Source organism: Lynx canadensis, chromosome F2 (assembly GCF_007474595.2).
Source record: "Lynx canadensis isolate LIC74 chromosome F2, mLynCan4.pri.v2, whole genome shotgun sequence".
In the NCBI taxonomy this organism is placed as follows: Eukaryota; Metazoa; Chordata; class Mammalia; order Carnivora; family Felidae; genus Lynx; species Lynx canadensis.
In genome coordinates, this window is record NC_044320.2 from 52,722,248 (window position 1) to 52,738,304 (window position 16,057).

The following is a 16,057-nucleotide window of genomic DNA, read 5'->3' on the forward strand; positions in this document are numbered from 1 at the left end:
AAATGAGTGTTGAGGTAAAATTTATATATAAGAAAATCTAAACAGATTATATTCTGCCTTTCTATAAAAGCTGTCAAAATCTTTTTCACCCTGAAATGACATGGATGGAACTAGAGAATATAATGTTAAGTGAAATAAATCAGTCAGAGAAAGACAAATACCATATGATTTCACTCATATGTGGGCGTTAAGGAATAAAAAACAAGCAAAGAAAAAAAGGAGACAAAGAAACACACCTTTTTTTAAGTTTTTATTTAAATTCTAGTTAGTTAAGATATAGTATAACATCATCAGGAGTAGAATTTAGTGATTTATCACTTACATACAATACCCAGTGCTCAACACAAATGTCCTCCTTAATACCCATCACCCATTTAGCCAATTCTCCACAAAACTTCCCTTCCATCAACCCTCAGTTTGTTCTCTATACTTAAGAGTCTCTTATGGTTTGCCTCCCTCTCTTCCCATCCCCCTTTCCTATGTTCATCTATTTTGTTTTCCATAGTCTGGCTATTGTTGATACTGCTGCTATAAACATTGGGGCACATGCATCCCTTCAAATCAGTATGTTTGTATCCTTTGGGTAAATACCTAGTAGTGCAATTGCTGGGTCCTAGCATAATTCTATTTTTAAATTTTTGAGTAACCTCCACACTGCTTTCCAGAGTGACTGCACCAGTTTGCATTCCCACCAACAGTACAAGAGGGTTCCCCTTTCTCTACATTCTCACCATCATCTGTTGTTTCCTATGTTGTTAATTTTAGCCATTCTGACCAGTGTGAGGCAATATCTCATCATAGTTATTTCCCTGATGATGAGTGATGTTGAGCATCTTTTCATGTGTCTGTTAACCATCTGGATGTCTTCTTTGGGAAAATGTCAATTCATGTTTCTGCCCTTTTTTTAACTGGACTATTTGTTTTGGGGGGGTTGAATTTTATATGTTATTTATAGATTTTGGATACTAACCCTTTATCAGATATGTCATTTGCAAATATCTTCTATTTTGTCAGTTGCCTTTTAGTTGTGTTGACCGTTTTCTTCACTGTGCAGAAGCTTTTTATCTTCATGAAGTCTCAATAGTTCATTTTTACTTTTGTTTCCCGAGCCTCTGGAGATGTGTCTAGTAGTAAGTTGCTACAACCAATGTCAAAGAGGTGGCTGCTTGTGTTCTCCTCTAGCATTTTGATGGTTTCTGATCTCACATTTAGGCCTTTCATACATTTTAAATTCATTTTTGTGTATGGTGTAAGTAAGTGGTCCAGGTTCATTCTTTTGCATGTACCTGCCCAGTTTTTCCAGCATTGTTTGTTGAAGACACTATTTTTTTCCACTGGATATGCTTTCCTGTTTCATCTGAAAGATTAGTTAACCATATAGTTGTGGGTCCATTTCTGGATTTTAAATTCTGTTCCATTTATCTGTCTGTTTTTGTGCAAGTACCAAACTATCTTGATGACCACAGCTTTGTAATATAGCTTGGAGTCCAGAACTGTGATCGCTCCAGCTTTGCTTTTCTTTTTCAAGATTGCTTTGGCTATCTGGGGTCCTCTGTGGTTCCATACAAATTTTAGGATTGTTTGTTCTAGCTCTGTGAAAAACGCTGGTGATATTTTGATAGGGACTGCATTAAATGTGTGAACTGCTTTGGGTAGTATGGACATTTTAACAATGTTTGTTCTTCCAATCCATGAGCATGGAATGCTTTTCCATTTCTTTGTGTTCTCTTCCATTTATTTCATAAGTGTTCTATAGTTTTCCAGGTATAGATCTTTTGTCTCTTTGGTTAGGTGTTTCCTAAATATCTTATGGTTTTGGTGCAACTGTAAATGGTATCAATTCCTGATTTCTCTTCTGCTGTTTCATTATTTGTACACAGAAATACAACAGATTTCTGTATACTGATTTTGTATCCTGTGATGTTGCTGAATTTGTGTATCAGTTCTAGCAAATTTTTGGTGGACTCTCAGATTTTTTGCTTAAAAATATCATGTCATCTACAATGAGTGAAAGTTTGACTTCTTCCTTGCTGATTAGGTTACCTTTTATTTGTTTTTATTGTCTGATTGCCAAGGCCAAAACTTCCAGTACTACATTAAACAACAATGGTGAAAGTGGACATCTTGTCTTGTTCCTGGCTGCAGAGGAAAAGCTCTCAGTTTTTCCCTACTGAGGATTATATTAGCTGTGGATCTTTCATATGTGTCTTTATGATGTTGAGGAACATTCCATCTATCCCTACTTTGTGAAGGATTTTTATCAAAAATGGATGCTGTACTTTGTCAAACGGTTTTTCTGCATCTAATGAGGTATCATACAATTCTTATTATTTCTTTTATTAATGTGGTGTATCACATTGATTGATTTGTGAACACAGAACCACCTGTGCAGCCTAGGAATAAAATCCCACTTGATCATGGTGAATAATTCGTTTAATGTGTTGTTGCATCGACTTGCTAGTAACTTGTTAAGAATTTTTGTATCCATGTTCATCAAGGATATTGGCCTGTAGGTCTTTTTAGTGCAGCCTTTGTCTGGCTTTGGAATCAAGGTAATGTTAGCCTCGTAGAAGGAGTATGGAAGTTTTCCTCACATTTCTATTTTTTTGAAACAGTTTTGAGATGGACAGATATTCACTTTTCTTTTAATGTCTGGTAGGATTCCCTGGGAAGCCATCTGGCCTTGGACTTTTGTCTGTTGGGAGATTTTTGAATACTAATTCAATTTCCTTGCTGGTTATCAGTCTGTTCAAGTGTCCTATTTCTTCCTATTTCAATTTTCATAGTTTGTATGTTTCCAGGAATGTGTCCATTTCTTCCAGATTGCCCAGTTTGTTGGCATATAATTTTTCATAATATTCTCTTATGATTATTTGTATTCCTGTGGTGCGGGTTGTGATCTCTCCTCTTTCACTCATGATTTTATTTGGGTCCTTTCTCTTTTCTTTTTGATAAGTCCAGCTACAGGTTTATCAATTTTATTAATTCTTTCAAGAAACAGCTCCTAGTTTCACTGATCTGTTTTCTGGGTTTTTTTGTTTCTATATCATTTATTTCTGCTCTAATCTTTATTATTTGCCTTCTCTGCTGGTTTTAGGATGGATGTGCTATTCTTATTCTAGCTCCTTTAGGTATAAGGTTAGGTTATATATTTGAGACTTTTCTTTCTTATTGAGGTAAACCTGTATTACCGTGTACTTTTCCTCTTAAGACCACTTTTGCGGTATCCCAAGGTTTTGAACTATCGTGTTTTCACTTTCATTTGCTTCCATATTTTTTTTTATTTCTTCTTTAATTTCCTGGAGAACTCATTCATTCTTTAGTAGGATGTTCTTTAACCTCCATGTATTTGTGGTCTTTCTAAGTTTTCTTGTTATTAACTTCAAGTTTCATAGTATTTTGGTCTGAAAATATGTATTGTTTTTTTTTTTTAATTTTTTTTTTCAACGTTTATTTATTTTTGGGACAGAGAGAGACAGAGCATGAACGGGGGAGGGGCAGAGAGAGAGAGAGACACAGAATCGGAAACAGGCTCCAGGCTCCGAGCCATCAGCCCAGAGCCTGACGCGGGGCTCGAACTCACAGACCGCGAGATCGTGACCTGGCTGAAGTCGGACGCTTAACCGACTGCGCCACCCAGGCGCCCCTGAAAATATGTATTGTATGATTTCAATCATTTTGTGCTTGTTAAGGCCTGATTTGTGACCCAATATTTTACCTTTTCTGGAGAATGCTCCATGTGCACTTGAAAAGAATGTGCAATCTGCTGCTTTAGGATGACATGTTCTGAATACATCTGTTAGGTCCCTCTGGTCCAGTGTGTCAGTCAAAGCCATTGTTTTCTCATTGATTTTCTGCTTAGATGATTTTCTATCCATTGCTACAAATGGGATGTTAAAGTCCCTACTATTACAGTGTTGTCCTCAATGAGTTTCTTTAGGTTTGTTATTATTTACATATTTGGTTTCTTTCAAGATGAGGGCATAAATATTTACAATTCTTAGATCTCCTTGTCAGTTAGACCCATTTATTATGATATTGGGCCCTTCTTTATCTCTTGTGACAGTCTGGTTTAAAATCCAGTTTGTCCGATATAAGTATTGCTACTCTTGCTTTCTTTTGATGTCCATTTGCATGATAAATGGTTCTCTATACCCTCACTTTCAATATGCAGGTTGTCTTTAGGTCTAAAATGGATCTCTTGTAGCAGCATATAGATGGATTTGTTTTTTAACCCATTCTGATACCCTATGTCTTTTGATTGGACCATTTAGTCCATTTACATTCAGAATGATTATTGATAGATATGAATTTAGTACCATTGTATTACCCGTAAAATCAATGTTTCTGGAGATGTTCTCTGTTCCAGTTTTTGTTGCTTCTGGTCTTTCTTTCCCTCTCAAAGGGTCCCCTTTAATATTTTTTGCAAGGCTAGTTTAGTATTCACAAACTCCTTTAGTTTATGTTTGGCTGGGAAACTCTTTATCTCTCCTTCTATTCTGAATGACAGCCTTGTTGGATAAAGTACTTTTGGCTGCAGATTTTCTCATTCAGCACACTGAATATATCATGCCACTCTATTCTGGCATGCTAAGTTTCTGTGGACAGATATGTTGTGAAACTTATTTGTCTTCTCTTGTAGTTTGGGGTTTTCTTCATCCTTGCTGCTTTCAGGATTCCTTTCTTATCTCTGTATATTACAAACTTTACTATGATATGTCTTGGTGTTGGCCTGCTTTTATTGATTTTGATGCTCTGGAGTTGGATGTCTGTTTCCATCCCCAGATTAGAGAAGTTTTCAGCTATAATTTGCACAAATAAACCTTTTGCCCTTTTCCCCTCTCTTCTGGGACTCTTATGATACAAATGTTACTATGCTTTATGGAGTCACTGAGTTCCCTAAGTCTACATTCATGATCCAATATTTTTCTTTCCCTGTTCTTTCAGCTTCATCATTTTCTGTAAATTTATTTTCTATTTCACTTATCCATTCCTCTACTTCTTCCATCCTTGTGGTCATTACATCCAGTCAGTTTTGCATCTCAGCTATAGCATTTCTTATTCCAGCCTGACTAGTTTTTAGGTTTTTTTTTTTATTTAAAAATTTTTTTTTCCAACGTTTATTTATTTTTGGGACAGAGAGAGACAGAGCATGAACGGGGGAGGGGCAGAGAGAGAGGGAGACACAGAATCGGAAACAGGCTCCAGGCTCTGAGCCATCAGCCCAGAGCCTGACGCGGGGCTCGAACTCACAGACCGCGAGATCATGACCTGGTCGAAGTCGGACGCCCAACCGACTGCGCCACCCAGGCGCCCCAGTTTTTAGGTTTTTTATCTCTGCACTAAGGGAATCCCTGGTGTCTTCTATGCTTTTCTCATACCTGGCTAGTATCCTTATGATTATTGTTTTAAATTCTGGTTCAGGCATATTGCTTACATGTGTTTTGATTAGATTCCTGGCTGTAAACTCTTCTTGTTCTTTTTTTTGGAGTGAATTTCTCCAATTTGACATTTTGTCTAGGTTTCTGTCTACTATATGTTAGGAAATCCTTTATGTTTCCTGCTCCTGAGAGTAATGGCTGAGTCAAGAAGTCCTACACTGTCTGAGGCCTGGTGCTTCAGGAAGTGTTTCTGGTGTATGCTGTGTGCATTCTGCTGTTGTGTTGTGGCTGCTCTTTCCCTCATGTCAGTCCTCTGCAGAGTTTCTCCTTGCTTGCAGTGGGTGGTGTTTGGACCTTGTCCAGTGTGTGGTGGGTTTTAACTAAGTGGGTTTTGGTCTGCATGTTAAAAGAGGCTAGATCCTGGGGCTCCTGGGTGGCGCAGTTGGTTAAGCGTCCGACTTCAGCCAGGTCATGATCTCGCGGTCCGTGAGTTCGAGCCCTGCGTCAGGCTCTGGGCTGATGGCTCAGAGCCTGGAGCCTGTTTCCGATTCTGTGTCTCCCTCTCTCTCTGCCCCTCCCCCGTTCATGCTCTGTCTCTCTCTGTCCCAAAAATAAATAAATGTTGAAAAAAAAAAAAAAAGAGGCTAGATCCTATTCCCTCTAGAGCTGAAGCTTTGCAGCACTCTATTGTCAGCAGACTTGGTGTATGTGAGTGGGTTTGTACTGGTCTTCTGGAGGAGGGGACCGCTGATGATGTGACTTTCCAGCATACTTGCCCTAGTTGAGAAGCCCATGCAGAGTGCAGGTGGGCAGGGCTTGGTGTAAGTGGCTCAAGCTTCCACTGTGGGGTACTGAGTTGCTCATTCAAATCAGGCTATCCTGATGGGCAGGGTTAAAAATGGCATCAGCCAGGACTCTTATTCCTAGAGAAGGTAATTCATACCCACCACTATTCAAGAAGTTCTCACAGAGGAGAGGACAACCTCCCCTCATCTGTTCCAGGCTTCCCTGAAGTCCCTGCTGCACTCTGTGTCCAATCCTTCTGCTCACCCCGTGGTGCAGTGCTTCTGTTTTCTATCTCAGGTGCACAGGCTTGACTTCAAATTCCAAATTTTAGAGACCAGGCCCAGGGAAGAACTGTGATGATCCTCTGGGTGAGGGTCTCACCACACTGTAGCTGGTGCTGGTTTGTCCCAGAAGGGCAGTCACACAAACACACAGGGGCTTGGAGTTTATGGTAAAGTGCAGCAAAAAGCCAGCATCCTGGTTAGCTGCCCTCAGCAGGTGTCTCTACTTCTATGTTAATGAACAGGGTAGCAAACCAGCTCCCACAGGCTCTTTTGTCCCTGGAGAGGTAGTGCCACCTTTCCCAAATGCACTTCAAGAAAGGGAACTGTCTTTCCCAGTGAAACCCAAGGGATCCTCAGACTACGCTGTCCACTCTCACACCTCTGCCCTACTTCTCCACAGGAACACCTCTTTGCCTGCCAGGTTCCACCTAGCAATGGCACAACTTCTAAAACTTTAGTTTTTCAGCTCTGCAAATTTACAATAATCAGCCTGTCTTATTTTCCCTGTCAATGATTTTGGGAAGTGTTTTTCTTATGCAATCCCCTGCATGATGCTTTATTGTGGTCTTTCCTTCTCTCCTCTCTCCCTGATCAGGACTCCCTCTCTCCACAGCACCAGCTATTCTTTTCTCCCCTAAATCACATCTCCACATTTCCTATCTTCCACAATGTGGCCTCTTTTCTTCCTCTAGTTGTGCAGTTTGTTCTCTTAGTCTTCAGATTGATTTCATGGGTGTCCAGAATGAGTTGATATTATCTGTGTTCAAGGGAAAAGGCAAGCATAGGGTCTTCCTACTATACCTCCATCTTAACTCCTCCCCTGCCCCAGACTCTTTGAGTGTAGAGAACAAAGTGATGGTTACCATAGAGGAAGGGAGTGAGGGGATAGGCGAAACTGGTGATGAGGATTCAGGAGTGTGCTTTTGATGAGCACCAGGTAATGTATGGAATTGCTGAATCACTCTATTGTATACCTGAAACTAATATACATTGTACATCAACTATACCAGAATTTAAAAATAATAATAATAAAGGAGAAGTCAAACAAGAATCAAAAAAATTTTTTTCACTCATTTCCTTCTTGGCATCCTCAAAAATCATCAATAAAATTAAAAAATAAATTAAAAAAACTTATCTTTAATTTAATTATGCAACAGACTCTATCTGCAATTATAATAATAGGACCATCTACAAAGTGGAATGGAGTACAGCCCAAATCCAGAAAACACCAACTACCACATATACTAGTCAATATGTCTGATGAGATACATTATTCTTAAACATTATCAGCTAAAAATAATTTACATAATCCTTAAAAACTCTAAGAATATCCCTTTTATTGAAGCCATGTACAAACATCATTGACAGGAAAATGGCAAAATCAGGGAAGATTCCCACTGGTCCTTAGGAAAAGTGGAGCAAAGGTGATAAAACTCACACATGCAGTCTTTTTCAATTTTCTGTGACTCTCCCTGCAACCAAGGGAAGTAGCAAGAACTTAAAGAATGAAAGAGAGAGGAGAAGCCACAGTTACCATATAGCTACTAACTAAAGTCAGTTCAGCAGAAATAAGCACAAAATCAACAGATCAAAACACTGTTGGCTATCCGATAAAGTCAAAAGAAATATCTGCTTGAGATACTCTTCTAAATCTTTATTTTTTTTATTATTCATGTCATTCAAATCTCTGCTCATATATTCAACAAAGACTCATGTCATTCAAATCTCTGCTAATAACTACCTTCTCTTACCAACTTATCAACAACAGTACCCCTCATAAACACATATACCGACATCTCATCACCTTTTATTCCTTTATTTGCTTTAATTCACATACCTCTAATTATTCCTAAAATCATGTTTACCACCTTTCCTACTAGAATATAAGCTCTATATGAAATATAAATAAATAATAAATAAATAAAAATAAATATATATGTGTGTGTATATATATATATATATATATATATGTATATTTTACTATTTATCTCTAACATTCAGAATAATGCCTAGTGTTTGTTGGGCATTCAATATATATTTAATGAGTGAATAAATAGGTGACAAATACTAAAATATTTTTAAATGTATACTTGAAAAAGAAACATCAAATTCATAATAACAGCTACTTCTGAGAAAAGATCAGAGAGATAGGTAGATACATAGGTAGTAGATAGATTAGGAGGGGAGAGAGACAGAGAGAAGGAAGGGAAAGAAATGGAGACAAAAAGTGAGACAGAGAGACAGAGATAGCAAAAATGTTCTCACAGGCTATGGTTTGCCTTTTTATTTTCTAATGGGAAAGGTCCAAAGAGAACTATAACTTTGGGACAAAATTACATTTCTTTTATGAAAAATTTGAGCTAAAAATGATAAAATATTGACAAATGTTCATTCTGAATGGTAGCCACACAATATTCTCTATGCTGTTTGGCAGTTATAAAAAACTCAAACTTTAAATGTTTCATCGTTTTAAATATGCACAGCAAAACAAAACATCAGCAAAACAAAAAGGCAATGTAATGAACTGGAGAAGGTATTTGTAAATGAAATATTCATTAAATATATAATTAGTATATAATATCCAAAATACAAAGAACTTATACAGCTCAACACCAAAAAATAATCCAATTAAAAAATGGTCAGTGGACCTGAATAGATATTTTTCCAAAGAAGATATTCAGATGGCCAACAGACACATTAAAAAAGATGCTCAACATCATTCATCACTAGGGAAATTCAAATCAAAACAATGAGATAGCACCTAACACCAGTCAGAATAGTTGGTATCAAAAACACACAAAATAACAGGCAAGAATATGGAGCAAAAGGAATGCTCATACACTGTTTATGGAAATATAAATTGGTATAGCCCCTGAGGAAAACATTATGGAGGTTCCTCAAAAAATTAAAAATACCACATTATCAAGTAATTCCATCACTGGGTATTTACCCAAAGAAAATGAAAATGCAACTCAAAAAGATATATGCACCCCAAGTTTATTGCAGCATTATTTACAATAGCAAGATACAGATGCACTCTAAGTGTCCAATGATAAATAGGTAAAGACTATGTGGTATATATATACAATAAAATATTAGTCATAAAAAAGAATGAAATCTTGCTGCTTGCAACCACATGGAAGGACCTAGAGGGTATCATACAAAGTGAAACAGTCAACAAAACTAAAACACAACTCATGGTATAGGAGACGATATCTGCAAATGACATAATGATAAGAGGTTAATATCCAAAATCTGTAAAGAACTTATAAAACTCAACACCTAAAAAACAAACAGTCCAGTTAAAAAATGGGCAGAAGACATGAATAGACATCTTTCCAAAGAAAACATCCAGATGAGTAACAGACACAAGAAGATGCTCAACATCACTTGTCATAAGGGAAATACAAATCAAAACTACGATGACATACCACCTTACACCTGTCAGAATGGCCAAAATCAACAACACAGGAAACAACAGATGTTGGTGAGGATGCAGAGAAAGGGGAACCCTCTTACACTGTTGGTGGGAATGTTAACTGGTACAGTCACTCTGGAAAACAGTGTAGAGGTTACTCAAAAAGTTAAAAATAGAACTATGCTAGGATCCAGCAATTGCACTACTAGGTCTTTACCCAAAAGATACAAACATACTGATTTGAAGGGGCACATGTGCCCCAATATTTATAGCAGCAGTATCAATAATAGCCAAATTATGGAAAGAGTCCAAATGTCCATTGACTGGTGAATGGATAAAGAAGTGAGATAGATAGATAGATACATAAATAGATAGATAGATGATATATATAGATTAGATACAGATATGTGTATGTGTGTGTGTATGTGTGTGTATATATATATATATAGATAGATATATATACACACACATATATATACACACATACACACACACATACGCATTTACTCAGCCATCAAAAAGAATGAAATTTTGCCATTTGCAATGACATGGATGGACCTAGAATGTATTGTGCTAAGCAAAATTAGTCAGTCAGAAAAAGACAAATATTATATAATTTTACTCATATGTGAAATTTAAGAAACAAAACAGATGAGCCTGGAGGAAGGGCAGAGGGAAGAGGGAGATAAACCACAAGAGACTCTTAACTACAGAGAACAAACTGAGGGTTGACGGAGGAAAGGTGGGTGGGGGATGGGTTAAACAGGTGATGGGCATTAAGGAGGGCACTTGTGATGAGTACTGGGTGTTGTATGTAAGTGATAAATCACTAAATTCTACTCCTGAAACCAATATTATACTACATGCAACTAGAATTTAAATAAAAACTTGAAACAAAAAAAGTAAAATATTTTTTTTAAAAAAGAAGAAGTCAAAGACAAATACCATAAGATTTCACTTATATGTGGAAACTAAAATAAAACAAATCAGGGGTACCTGGGTGGCTCAGTTGGTTGAGTGTCCAACTTCGGCTCAGGTCATGATCTCGCGGTTTGTGGGTTCGAGCCCCATATCAGGCTCTGTGCTTATAGCTCAGAGACTGGAGCCTGCTTCAGATTGTGTCTCCCTCTCTCTCTCTGCCTCTCCTACTCACTTTGTCTCTCTCTCAAAAATAAAAACATTTAAAAATTTTAAAATAAAACAAATGAATAAACAAAACGGACTCTTAAACTGGTGGTTGCCAGAGGAATGGTGGGTGGGGGATGGATGAAATAAGGGGATAAGGTATAAACTTCCAATTATAAAATAAATAATTCATAAACATGGAAAGTACAGCATAGGGAATATAGTTAATAATACTGTAATAAGATTGTATGGTGATAGATGGTGACTGCATTTATTGTGGAGAGTACTGAGTAATGTACAGAACTGTCAAATCAGTATGTTGTATATCTGAAACTTAACATTGTATGTTAATTATATTTCAATTTAAAAAAATATTTCAAGCATAAAAATTTAACTAGAAAATAACAAAAAATTGTTTTTTCACAGATTAAAGATTAATGAAAAACACACACACATATATATACAATAATAGCAATAACAACAATAAATAGACAATATAGGAGACAGTGAAAGGATCCTTAAAATAAAAATACACACAAAATAAGTGACCATTACAAGAATATGTATTACATAATGTTTAATACATTATAATATATAGTATCATATTTGTTACATATAGTAAGATATATTATGAATGGGAAGAACAAAACAGAAGGACTTATAGCTCCCAATTTCAAAGCTTACTACAAATCTCCAGTAATCAAGACAGTGTGATATAGTCATAAAGCTAGACATGTATATCACTACAATAGACATAAGATCCCAGAAATAAATTTGTACACTTAGGGTCAACAAGGATATCAAGACAATTCAATGCAGAAAATGCAATTTTTTCAATTAAAAACTCAGGTATATCTATACAGTCATAAATATACAAATTTATATACATATTTATATACATATATAAATATACATATATACATATAAATATACATATAGAATGTAAATATATTTATATAAATATACATATAAATTAAATATATTTATATAAATATACATATATATATGGCCTATATATATCATAGACCTATATGTAAAAACTAAAATTAGAATATTATTATAAATAACATAGGTTTAAATCCTTGTGATCCTGGATTAGGCAAAGCTTTCTTACAGATAACACTAGAAACTCAGATTACAAAAGAAAAAAAATAGAAACTGGACTTTATCAAAATAAAAACTTCTGTGCTTTAAAAACACTAAGGACATGAAAAGACAATCCATTGAATGAGATAAAATATTTACAAATCATATATGTGATAAGGAACCTGTATCCATAATATGTCAAGAACTCTTACAATTCACTAATAAAAAAATTCAATTTAAAAATGGGCAGAGAGGGGCGCCTGGGTGGCTCAGTTGGTTCAGCGACCGACTTCAGCTCAGGTCATGATCTCACGGTGTGTGAGTTTGAGCCCCACATTGGACTCTGTGCTGACAGCTCAGAGCCTGGAGCCTGCTTCGGATTCTGTGTCTCCCTCTCTCTCTGCCCCTGCTCTCATGCTCTCTCTCTCTCTCTCTCTCTCTCTGTCTCAGGAATAAACATTAAAAAAATTTTTAAAAAAATGGGCAGAGATGTGAATAAATATTTCTCCAAAGAAGAGACACAGTGGTCAATAACCACATGAAGTTGCTCAATGTCATTAGTCACTTAGAAAATGCAAATAAGACCCAAATGAAATACCATGGCCACTTAATGCCTATAACTAAAAAGACAGATGACAAGTATTAACAAAAATGTGGAGAAATAGGAACTCTGATATATTGCTAGAGGGAATATAAACTGGTATAGCTGCTTTATAAAACAGTTTGAGAAGTGCCTGGGAGACTCAGTCAGTTAAACATCTGACTTCAGCTCAGGTCATGATCTCATGACTCATGGGTTTGAGCCCTGTGTCGGGCTCTGTGCTGATAGCTCAGAGCCTGGAGCCTACTTTGGATTCTATCTCTGTCTCTTTCTGCACCTCCCCTTCTCGCTCTCTCTCACTCTCTCAAAATAAATAAACATTTAAAAAATTTTTTTAAATAAATAAAGCAGTTTGGAAGTTCCTCAAAATATTGAACATAATTATGTTTAACAAATTGTTACCATATGATCCAGCAATTCCAGGTATACAGGATTGCTGTAGGTATACAGCCAAAAGAAATGAAAACATACATCCATATAAAAACTTATACATGAACATTCTATGCAGCCTTCAAAAGAGCAATTTAAAAAAGTGGAAACAACCCAAATGTCTAGCAACTTATAAACGGGTAACTAAAACATGTCCATTAAAATGGAATATTATCTGGAAATGAAAGGGAATGAAGTGAGGATATATACTAATGTGGATGAACCTAAAAACATTATGACAAGTGAAAGAACCCAAACAGAAAAGACAAGATACAGTAAGATTTCATTTACATGAAATGTCCAGAATTGACAATCCCTAATGAGACAGAAATTAAGAGCAATGTTTTCTGGCAGTGAAGGTACTGGTGGGAAAAAAATGAAAACTGTAAAGAGGTACAGAGTTTCTTTTTTGAAGGGCAAATATATTTTAATGTTAGATTGTTTGGTGATGGCTGCATATACTATGAATGAATGCTAAAAAATATTGAATCATATACATTAAATGAGTGATTTTAAATTGGAAATTTAAGATATATAAATTGTATCTCAATGAAGCTGTGGAAAAATTTAAATAGGATCAACCCATCTATTTATTGGAAGGAAAAATGGATGCCAGAGTGAATCAAGAAACAATATCCATTTTTTTTAACGTTTATTTATTTTTGAGACAGAGACAGAGCATGAATGGGGGAGGGTCAGAGAGAGGGAGACACAGAATCTGAAACAGACTCCAGGCTCTGAGCTGTCAGCACAGAGCCCGACGCGGGGCTCGAACTCATGGACCGCGAGATCATGACCTGAGCCGAAGTCAGCCGCTTAACCGACTGAGCCACCCAGGCGCCCCAACAATATCCATTTTTATGCAGTATTTTGTTTTACTTTTTTAATTTTTTCTTTTTGAGAGACAGAGTGAGAGCGAGAGAGGGGCAGAGAGAAATGGAGACGCAGAACCCAAAGCAGGCTCTGTGCTGTTAACGCAAAGCCTGATGTGGGGCTAGAACTCACAAATCATGAGATCATGACCTGAGCCGCAAGCAAGAGTTGGATTTTTAACTGACTGAGCCACTCAGGCACCCCATGCAGTATTTTAAAACTGCATATAAGAGAAAACTGTTCAGAAATGTCACAAAGAAGAGATTATGCAATGTACATCAGAAAGGAACAGAAAGAGTCATGATATCAATCCCATGTAAGAATGAACTCCAGGCAAAGAGCTTTAAGAAAACACGAAGCTCAAAAAAAACAAAAGAAAAAGAAAAGAAAGAAAAGAAAACAAGAAGCTCTTATATATGAAACAATCATGTAGTATAATATAATGAACAGTTTTATGCCCTCCACCCAACTTTTGCAAATTTAACTTTATGCTATATTTGTTTCAGATTTTTACCTACTGTTCGTTATAAAACTCCATGTGGCCTTCCCTCATCCTATTTCTCTGCTTCCCTCCTTTACCTTCCTACATACCTTGTCTCTAGAGTAAACCAGATGCAGTGTCCTATCACAACAGTATTTATAGTTACAATTTTCATAAAAGGAAGAAAAAACTATAAACAATATAAATTTATATCAATATGTAGGTTGAGAAATATCCTTGCAACTCAATATGTTAGGGAAATTAAAAATGAATGAACTAATAAGACTACATCTACCATCTTAAAAAATACAAATACATTATTAAGTGAAAAAAACAAGTTAGGATGATATTATTTATGAAATGTTCAAATTCTGCAAAATAATATACAATGCTGGAAAATCTATAAATATATAATAAAGTATTAAAAACAAGTTGAGGAATAATAAAAAATAAAGTCATGTGAATATCTTTAGCTGTGCAGAAGACTTAAATGAAGTCAGTGCATCAATTTGTTCCTTTATGGAGTATGCTTTTTTCTCCTCTTTGAAATTATCCTGGTCAACCACTACATCATAATATGATAATCAATAGTTTCTTCTGAAAGTTTTTAAAGGTTTGCTTTTTTGTATTAAGGTTTTTTTTAACATAGCTAGAATTGACCTTGTGCACAGTGCAGTTAAAATCTAAATTTATTTTTTTTCTATAAAGGTTTGTTATTGTCCCAGAACTATTTACTACTGTTGTGGAATGCCCTATTTGTCATGTATCAGGGATCCATATATTAAATGACTGTTTTGGAGCTCTCTATTTTGTTTTACCTATTTTTATTTATCTCCATCCTAATAGTACTCTGTATTATCACATATTTATAGTAAGCTTACATATGATATGGAAAGTTCCTCCCAACAACTTCAAAAATGTTTTGGCTCTTCTTGGCCCTTAGATCTTATGTGTAGATATTAAGATTAGCTTGTTAAAATTTCATGAATCTCATAATCTCTAAATAGCATATCCTTCATATTTCAGATATTCTTTTCTACTGAAAAGAAATACTGTTCTATGATTTTCTCCATATACACATTACCATCTTTTATTAAGTTTATTCTGCACACTTCTTCATACCTTCCTTGGTTATATGTAAAGCCTTAATCAAAATACTAGGCAAACAAGTGAAATAAGTCAGACTAAGAAAGACAAATACCATATGATTTCACTCATAAGTGGAACCTAAAAAAAATGAATAAACAAACGAGCAGAATCAGACCTATTAATACAGAGAAAAAAAAACCTGATGGTTGCAGAGGGAGGAAAGTAGGCTTGGGAAAAATGTATGAAGAGAGAGATAGGCTTCCAGCTATAAAATGAGTAAGTCATAAAAATAAAGGGCACTGAAAAAAAAAAATTAAAAAAAAAAAAAAAAAGGGGGCGCCTGGGTGGCGCAGTCGGTTAAGCGTCCGACTTCAGCCAGGTCACGATCTCGCGGTCCGTGAGTTCGAGCCCCGCGTCGGGCTCTGGGCTGATGGCTCAGAGCCTGGAGCCTGTTTCCGATTCTGTGTCTCCCTCTCTCTCTGCCCCTCCCCCATTCATGCTCTG